Source organism: Dromiciops gliroides, chromosome 2, assembly GCF_019393635.1.
Source record: "Dromiciops gliroides isolate mDroGli1 chromosome 2, mDroGli1.pri, whole genome shotgun sequence".
NCBI lineage: Eukaryota > Metazoa > Chordata > Mammalia > Microbiotheria > Microbiotheriidae > Dromiciops > Dromiciops gliroides.
In genome coordinates, this window is record NC_057862.1 from 153,502,619 (window position 1) to 153,511,561 (window position 8,943).

Below are 8,943 nucleotides of genomic sequence, written 5' to 3' on the forward strand. Positions count from 1 at the left end.
CAAGATCCTGCCCAATTTGATGTCATTCTATGTTTCTGCCTTTATTTTATTATTCTTGTCCTCTCTAAGCTCCAACCTGAATAACACTGTACTTTTTCAACTCCGATTTTGATTACTATTCCCTATGTCTGAAAATGTCCTATTTACCCATCTTTACTTCTTGAATTCCTAGCCACCCTTTCAAAATCAAGTCAAATTCAAATTCTCCATGAAATCTTCCCTGTTCCTCCTTATTAGTAAGTTTCTCCTTTCTCCCCTTCACCTCATGCCACATTTTGTTTTGCATCTCTCCAATGCACTTATTTTTTTATAACATTGTACAACATAATTATCTTATCACTCCACTAGACTGCCAGATCCAGGTTGGAAGGGACTATGTCCTGTGTAAACTGTTTACCTTCCCCAGTGTCTAGTACAGTGTTCTACACACAGTAGGTGCTTAATAAATAATGTTGGCTATATGAACAATATGTTGTTTTCTGGACCTTGTAACAATATTCTTCCCAATAGTACCGAATGATTTTTGAATTCTTATTTTTATTTCATATATTGAGGTTATTTTAAAAAGTCAAGATAGAAATAGGGAGAGGTTGGAACCATGATTTTTTTGGCACAGAAAATTCTGCCACTCCTTGGGCTTTTCCTGAGACTCCTACCACATTTAAAGATCCCATAGCATTGCATCCAGGGTCTGGTTTACTCACTAAGACTGATTTAGAGGTTCCTGTACCTAACAAACAATCATAATATGTGTCCCCAACTTTGAGGGTCACATGGGGTTCATTACTCTGGGGAGGTGAATGGATTGGTATAAGAGGGTTAAGTCTGGAAAAATGAAACTTTCAGTGTCTATTGTCCATTCCTCCCCTGTACACCTGTCATTCCTGTGTCTCCCTTTGAGGGATACCATAGTTACCCTTATTCTGATTCTGTCCTTCTGTACCTCTCTGATAGGGTCTATGATTATACTGATTCTGTTTGTAATAAGGTCTGTAATTACGTTGGTTGTTTCCTTTCTGGTAAAAGTTATAATTATTCTGGTTTCTCTTGAAAAAATCTTCAAGAACCTCAGTAACTGCCGGCCTAAGTTCTTGCTTTCTAATTCTACAGGGATTTTGTATTGACCTTTAAATGCCTGACCTGAAAGCGCTGGTGCCAGAATGCTCTGTTTAGCCCTACTTTTCTCATTTGCTTCAAATATATAGGTGGAAGCTTCTTTAATCTTTTCTACAGTCATATCTTTCCAGCCTGGACACTGTGTTATAAAATATTTGTGGGTTTCTGGCAAGGATTGGTGGATGAATGTGTTAAGCACAATATAGGAGTCCTTTGAATCTAGTAGGTCCAGTCTTGTAAATTGCCTAGCAGCTTTACAAAGTCTATCATAAAATCTATTACATTGTTTATTGGGCTCCTGAGTGATTTTTTTTTGGGGGGGTGAGGCAATTGGGGTTAAGTGACTTGCCCAGGGTCACACAGCTAGTAAGTGTTAAGTGTCTGAGGTCAGATTTGAAATCAGGTCCTCCTGAATCCAGGGCCAGTGCTCTATCCTGAGTGATATTTAAAAATTTCTGCCAGTGTTCAGATTTTTTAGAGCAAGATTCTATTCCATTCAGAAGTGTTTCTCTAGCGTCTTTTAATTCTTGGAATTGTTGTCCATCATTATAATTCCAATTTGGATCCTGGAGAGGCCATTCTGTTGCAGTTTGGCCTGAGGCTACTAAGGAATTTCCTGCTGTGACAATATCTGTAATCTCACTCAGGGACAGTATAATTTCCATAAGACAAGTGACATCTCCCCACATGGGTTGACATGTATTAAATATAGTCCTTAACTGAGAAATTACAGTCTTTGGATTTTGATCAAATCTAGGAATGATTTTCTTCCATGCATTCAAATATTTTGGGCTAAACGGAGTGTGTTTTCTAAGCTGCACTGCTGTTCCCTTGTGGATATGTTCTGTAACATCCTGCAGGGGGAGCAGTTTCTGCTGATCTGATTCTAAAGGTTGGTCAAGATCTGTTTCTGAACTCAGGTCATCTCCAGCAGAGGGAGCTGTCTTAGCTTCTCTCTGAACACATGGCCTAATATGGTCATACTCCTTCCTCTCTTTCCAGTTTTTTTTTTTTGAGAAAATGACACATTACAATAATAATAGCGAGAATAAAATTTATAGTCATTTGAGCTATGACTATGCTACTATAGTAAAGTTCAAATATGGATATAATGCTTCCATTAATATTAAACATGTGCTCAGTGGGGAAGACAGGCTCTCCCATGCCATTATTCAAAATTTTTTTTACTGTGTGAATGAGGAGGAAACCAGTTATGCTATGATGGAATATTGAGTAAGTTAGTTGTTTAAATCGGGACATGCTGTCCCAAAATATTCCAATGAGAATACACAAGGGGAAAGCAAAATATTCAATCATGGTGCATTTTAAAATGGACTGGCTTTTCTCTGACCAGCAAGATAAATGCTAAGACTTTCAGAGGCTTTTTTTTTTTTTTTGCAAGGCAGTGGGGGTTAAGTTACTTGCCCAGGGTCACACAGCTAGTAAGTGTCAAGTGTCTGAGGCCAGATTTGAACTCAGGTACTCCTGAATCCAGGGCCGGTGCTTTATCCACTGCGCCACCTAGCTGCCCCCTTTCAGAGACTTTTAAGAGTAAGGGAGATTGCCTATGGAAGGCAGTGGGGGAGGGTTAAAGAGATCTACCAGGTTAGTTGGCTCATGGCCAAATAAGGGGGGTGGGGTGGGTTAAAGAAATCCATCAGGTTAGTTAACTCCTAGCTAGCTTGTCAAACTGTAGTGGCCAAATTTATTATGGGGAGAGTTAATTGGGTGGCTTACCCTAATATTGGGGTTCAGAAAATAATGAGAGACCTCTAGGTCCAAAGTTTCCTCCCTTCCAAACTGCCTTTTTTAGTTATTTCTCCCAGGCTAATAAGAAAGGAGATTAACAGCCTCTTTTCCACAAACAAACCAGGTTTTATTAATGTTAATAATATTTACAACAAAGGTAAAGTTAATAAAGCCAGGGACAAGGAAATAGGGGAAGAGAAAAACAGATAAGCTCCCTGGCTCTAGCAAAGACTGACTCAAACCCCAAACCTGCTTCCAGTTCAGCTCGGTCGAAGAGCTGGCCTTGCTTCTAATAACCCACCACCTGGGGTCCGTAGTTTCAGTGGGAGTCAGCTGTGCAGTCCCTCTCTGGTATGCTCCTGAAGTTCACCAAAAGGAAAGTGCTTCTCAGAGCTAGCATTCTCCTTTATACTTTCTCTCTCCCTCCCGCAAAGGAGGTCCTTCAAGCTGGATTGGCTGAAAGTGGTCCCCTGCTGACATCAGTAATACACCAACATGTCACTCAGGGCTGGCCAGGTGTGGCTACAATCTAATCATCCCTAACTAGGTACTTAGTTTCTCATTCTCACCCAATTCAAACAATACTAAGTCAACCAGGTGGAGCCCCTGGGTGTCTGCTAAATTCCATTATTTTATCACACTTTATTTAATCCTTCAATTCCTGTTAACTTTTGCCCTTCTGCTTTTTGTAGTTATGGTCCTTGAAAAGGCCTTCTATAATAAGTGTTTCTATTAACTATGCCCAAAAGACTATAAAACTGTGCATACCCTTTGACCCAACAATACCACTGCTGGGTCTGTATCCCAAAGAGATCATAAAAAGGGGAAAAGGACTCAAATGTACAAAAATATTTCTAGCAGCTGTTTTTATGGTGGCAAAGAATTGGAAATATAGGGCATGTCCATCAATTGGGGGATGGCTGAACAAGTTGTTGTGGTAAAAATTATTAGTGGTAAAAATTATTGGAGTTTTAGCTGACTCATGGGAGGGGCCACACCTGGCCCACCCTGAAGTTACGTATGCTACTGAGGTCATAAGGAGACCTCTCCATGGGTAGTTTTCAAAGGACTTCCCCTTTTGGGGAGGAAGATTGAATTTCTGCAGGTAAACCACTGAAGCACAAGGCCTTGTTTTCTGGCCTACCTCAATCTCCCCCACCCCTTTCCCCTCCCGCTACTTAACCCTTGTTCCTTGAAACTGTCTTTTTTTGTTTTGTTTTTTGAATGGCATTGGAAAGGCCTGGATTTTCACCACATACTTAAGTTTCCTCATGAGCATAAAAGGGTGCTTAGCAAACCTTTTGCTTTTGCGTTTTTGTTTTTGACTTGTTTCTTTTGCTTTCTTTTTAACTCAATTTTGTAAACTAAGTGAATTTTCAAAAACATTTTAAGTATATGCTGTGGGGCCATTGGGCCTCAGAAGCTATCACATTTTCTTTTGAAAGAACCATGGGTTTGATGAGTTTGTTTATGGGATTATGTTTTTTAAAAAAGGATTATTGAAACCTATTGCTTGATTTATCAATGAACATATCGAATATTGAGTCTTGCTGATTGAAGTTTTTTTTCTTTTTGATAAATTGATTATCACTTTAAGTATCTGCTATTATCATACTAGATAGAGAATTCATGTACAAGATGATGTGTTTTCTTACTCAAAGAAGATTATGTAATAATGTCTAATATTATCAGCTATTTACATTCATTTATCATTTATATGTCATTATACTCTGGGTATGGTTTGGAATTATTGTATATATTACAAGTATATCCTCAGTTATGCAGTATAACATGCATTTTTACCATCATACTGTCTTTGGTGAAATTAATATGAGATTTATGAATTATGGAAACTTATCATTTCAGAGACTAACTGCTCTTACAGTGAGCTTGATGCAGGCCTTGGAGAGAATATATATACAATAGGAGGAGAGACGGGTACATGTAAGTCCATGGTTTGCTTATGATGGAGACTATGTAGACCACAATTGCTGAACATAGTCCAGTTTCTTCCTCTCTCTCTCCTAAAATAGCCTGGTATCATGGAAGCTCCAACACATGCACCTAGTTTAACTTAACTTGTTTTCTTTTTCTTTCACTCAGTCTGATGGCATGGTAAGAATCCATCCACCTGTGGCCTAGCACAATTGCTGGATGTCTCAGAACCATGAGATATGGTATGGTAACCTTTCCATAACATTTTCAGATGTCATGGACACATTATTAAATTTGGCTTTGATCCAGACAAATGGTGGTAAGAAGTGTTATAGAATGAATAACTACCTCAACCCTGTATTATATAAAGGAGGAGAATGTAATGTTATCTCTCTCTCTCTCTCTCGAGTTTGCGTATGAGTTATAATTTGAAGAACTCTCATGGTTTAATTAAATACAGCAGTTCAACAGCTAAAGAAGTGAGTCCAGAGACAACTAGAGCCCAGACCAGAGTCCAGCTTTCCTGATGAGTCCAGACCAGAGTCTAGTTTTTTCCTGATGACTGCTCCAAGAAAACAAGATCTCAGAGACTTTAAATGAACAGTTTTGTTTTGTTGTTTTTCTTTTTTCCTTCTGTTATTATATACACCATTTGTAACATATATTCTCTGCAGAGGCCCTCCCTCTGCAAGCCAGTGTCACAGCACTGGTTCATGAGGGACCGCCCCCTGGACAAAACTGTCCTTTCTCCCTTTTCTATATTGTTATTAACATATTGTTTGCTAGCATAGGGTATTATATTCTGTTATTTTTGGCTGTTTCATCAAGCAAAACATACGTGTTTTCCGAAGAAACAAAGGGGGAGAATGTGGTAAAAGTTATTGGAGTTTTAGCTGACTCATTTGGGAGGGGCCACACCTGGCCCACCCTGAAGTTACATATGCTACTGAGGTCAGAAGGAGAACTCTTCATAGGCAGTTTTTGGAGGACCTCTCCTTTTGGGGGAGGAAGATTGAACACTCCCTGAAGGGAGGCGGAGGCTCTTCCAGAACACGAGCTCTCTCTCTCTCTCTGGCTTCTGTCCTTATGTGGCACGAGCAATCGTAGACTTTCCAGGTTTTGGTGAGTGAACACAGAAAACCCTAAATTCCTTTGAATTAGCTTAATTGGAAATGGTCTGGGGATTGCATAGGCTAAGTTTAGAGTTAAGAGTATTTATCTGTATTTTGTTTTCCTATTTCCTTATCTTTGATTTTTATTAGTTTCACCTTTGTTTAATTAATTCCCAAGTAATAAAATCTGATCTTTCTGTGAATTAAAGCTGTAAGGTTCCTTTATTATTAGCATGGGAGAAATATTTAAAAGGGCAATTCACAGGGGAGGGTGAACCTAAAGGTCCCTCATATTTCTGGGACCCCAATATTTAAGTGAGTCACCCAATTAATGCTCCATATATCAAATTTTGGCCCTCAAATTGTGGTATGTGAATGAAATGGAATACCATTGTGCTATAAGAAATGATGAGCAGGCAGATTTCAGAAAAACCTGGACTTATGTGAACTGATGCTGAGTGAAGTGAGCAGAACCAGGAGAACATTGTCTACAGTAACAGCAACATTGTGTGATAATCAGCTGTGATAGACTTAGCTCTTCTCAGCAATATAATGATTCAAGAAAATTCCAAAAGACTCATGATGGAAAATTCTCCCCATATCCAGAAAAAGAGCTATGGAGTCTGAATGTATACAATTTTCACTTTTCTTTTTGTTTTTTTCTTTCTTGAGGTTTTTGCTTTTTGTTCTGATTCTTCTTTCACAACATGACTAATGTGGAAATATGTTTAACATGATTGTACATATATAACCTATATCATATTGGTTGCTGTCTTGGGGAGGGGATAGGGAAGGGAGATAGGGAGAAAAATTTGAAACTCAAAATCTTATAAAAACGAATGTTGAAAACTATCTTTACATGTAACTGGAAAAAATAAAATACTATTAAGGTTGAAAAAAAGTGCCTCTACTTCTCCTCTCACTCTGTTCTTAACTCTCTACAGTTTGCTTCTGGCCTCATCATTGTGAAATGACTCTCCAAAGTTACCAATGACCTTTTAGTATATGAGTGCAAAATATTTTCTGATTTTTCTTTTTAATTTTTTTTTTGCTTTTTTTGTGATTTTACCTTGCTCATTTGCTATTTTATTGATTTGAATTTCTGTTCTCTTCTTTTTAAGAATATTATCTAAGTGTTTATCAACTGTATTCATATTTTAAAAGAACAAGCTTTTAGGTTTTGGGTTTTTTTGGTGAGGCAATTGGGCTTAAGTGACTTACCCAGGGTCACACAGCTAGTAAGTGTCAAGTGTCTGAGGCTGGATTTGAACTCAGGTGCTCCTGAATCCAGGGCCGGTGCTCTATCCACTGTGCCACCTAGCTGCCCTGCAAGCTTTTAGTTTTATTTTTAATTTTTCCTAATTTGTGTATTTTCCTTCTAATTTTTAATATCTTATCATTTGGGCTTATTTTATGTTTATTGATTTCTAAGTTTTTATAATGCAAATTCCATTCATTAATCATTTTTTTTTCTATTTTGTTAATGTACGATTGTCAGGATATGATTTTCCCCCAAGGACTGCTTAAGATGCATTCCAGAAATTTTGGTATGTTTCATTATTATCATTTTCTTTTGCATAGTTATTAAAATTATTTATTGACTATTTCTGCCTTTTTATATTTGTTTGCAATATTTCTGTGCCTTAGTACATGGTCAATTTTTGTAAAAGTTTCATGTGGTATAGAAAATTTGTATATATTTTTTGTCACCCCATTTAGAACATTCCAGAAGCCTTTTAACTTTAGTTTCTCCAGAAATGTATTCAGTTCTCCTTTTATTCATCTTTGTATTGGATTTTCCCAAAACTTATAGAGGATAACAAGGTCTCTTGTCATTATTGTCATTTTGTCTATGTCATTTTGTGGCTCAGTAAATCTTTCCTTTATGAATTTGCATGCTAAGACATTTGGGGCATATAAGCATATTACTGATATCTGATTGTTGTCTATGGTTCCTTTTAGCATGTTTTTGCTCCGTGTTTATCCCTTTTTATTTCTTTGAATGTTTGTTTTTGCTTTATCAGATAGCATTATAGCAACTCCTGCTTTTTTGGATTTACTTGGTACATAGTGAGTTTTTTCCCATCCCTTTAGTTTCATCTTCTACATGTCTTTTTTTTTTTTTTTTTGCAGAGCAATGAGAGTTAAGTGACTTGCCCAGGTTCACACAGCTATTAAGGGCAAAGTGTCTGAGGCCAGATTTGAACTCAGGTCCTCCTGAATCCAAGGCTGGTGCTTTATCCATTGTACCACCTAGCTGCCCTGTCTTTCTTTTTAAAAATATGTTTCTTGTAAACAACAGATTGAAGGGTTTTGTTTTCTTATCCAATCTGTCACTCTTTTTCATTTTATTGGATTATTTAATCCATTCACATTTAAAGTTATGAGTTGCGGTTAAATTTATCTTCTTCTGTCTCTAAAATTGCATCCCCCACCTTATGATTTCCCCCTTCTTCTGCAAATACAATGTTATGTTGTTTCAGTTATTTTCATCTTTTTTTTTAAAAGCCCTGTTTCCACAGCTCACTATTTCCTATTCTTGACACCCTTGTCTCATTTGTTATACCTTTCCCTTTTGGGTTTTGTTTATTGATTCCTCTCTCCTGCTTTTATCTGGTTATATATTTCATCCAGCTCTTTTTTCCTTTGAATTAGTTAACTAGACTCCCTGTTCCTCTCCTCCTCTTCAGCTAGCCCTGTTCACTAGTTTTTTTATTTCATTTTTTGCATCCCTTTGCAAAAAAGGATTTTTCTTAATTTCTTCATTGTCCATCTTTTTTCTGTTTACTCTAGATCCTCATCAGATTCATGACCCCTATAATCATCTGTTCTCTATTTTCTCCATACTGTTGTTGTTCATCCTTCATTTTTGATAAGGACCAATGATATCACAAATAGTGTCTTGACTTGTTGCATGAATTGGATTTAAGTGAGGTAGAGTTGCACAGTCATCAGCCTTACTCTCTTACTCTTCTTAAGTCATTGAAGTCCAATGGCAGGACAAAAGTCAAGATGATGGCCCACAATGCAG